The sequence below is a fragment of the Acyrthosiphon pisum genome, chromosome A1 (assembly GCF_005508785.2).
Source record: "Acyrthosiphon pisum isolate AL4f chromosome A1, pea_aphid_22Mar2018_4r6ur, whole genome shotgun sequence".
NCBI classification, from domain to species: domain Eukaryota; kingdom Metazoa; phylum Arthropoda; class Insecta; order Hemiptera; family Aphididae; genus Acyrthosiphon; species Acyrthosiphon pisum.
Window position 1 is genome coordinate 76,864,440 of NC_042494.1, and position 1,400 is coordinate 76,865,839.

A 1,400-nucleotide genomic window follows, 5' to 3' on the forward strand; every position below is an offset into this window, starting at 1 on the left:
TACTTTTCAAAATATTTATCAAGTTTCAACTCTCAACTATAGTAAGCAAAACGTAAATTTCATATATGTCTTACCAGAATGAATTCATTTTTGAAAAAACAATGTATTTGCATACCAATTTTCGTAAATCATCTGTAATTTTTAGGTAAAAGTATGAATTACTAGTATGAAAGACCTTGTATTAAATTGTTTAGGCTTAGCTATACACATTTAATATTTTATAAGTTTTGAACTACAAATTAACTGTGGTTATGACGAAATTTGAACTTTAAATGCTTATAAAACATAACCATGGTGCCTATGTATAGTTAATATTTTAGCTATAATAAAAACTTACGCATTACATTTTTAAGCTTTTTGACCGAATGAATAATTTTTTATTGATATTTATAGAAAAATAAATTTAAATTAATCAAATACAATCCAAATGAGGACGGTATAACCAAGCTGGTTACCAAACAATTTTAATAAATTTTCATTTTTTTTCTCCAATTATTTTAGAAAGCACTGAGAATTTTCAATTTCGACCTCCTAAAAGTATCAACTAGATCCAATTCGCTTCCAAAAACATACATCCGGCATCAATGTTAATGATCAGAGCATTTTTTCTACTATAAAAGTGGAAAAGTTACAAACATTTTAAAATACCTCAAATAAGCGTCTGAAATTATTAGACTGGACAAAAAAAAATTAAAATTGTAACTAATTTTCAAGCCCCCTCCCACTGAAAAATCCTGCGTACGCCACTGGTGGTGGTCAAATGATTTTGTCATGGGGAGGGTGGGATATCGCTGAATTTTTAACATGCACTATTTGATTATTAAAAAAACAATTAATGATTACCAAATCTTAAAATTGAAAAAAAGGTCATGGGGTTGTAAATCAAACTCGTCACCTCTGTTTGACGTCCATTTTTGTGGTAACGTGCTGATAACCAAACGGTTTACACGGAATACAGTGAGATAGAACCCTTACGGCGGGTTTCTACTATACACGTGTTCTATTATGAACTTAAGTGAGTCATTGAATAGTAAGTAAAGTATTGATTATAATAAATAACTAGAAGGCCCGTGAGACTCGCGGAAAAAGTATAAACTCAACCACGGTAGGTATTGGTATAGTTTATTGGAATTTGGAATACTGAACAGACAGAACGTCGGATGTTTATCCGAATTTATATGTTATCAAACGTTTTCAACATTTACCACTATAGAATGTCCTCATAGTTATAGAATGCAGCGAAAAAATAATACACTTACCATAAATTCTGTTTTTTATAAAATTACAATTTTGTGGCACCTTATCAGTTATCAGTCCTCCTTATTGCCCTCCAAGACTGCTATATAAAAAGCAAATAAATGCTAATAAAATTCTATACAAATTAGGTATTATCCAAATGA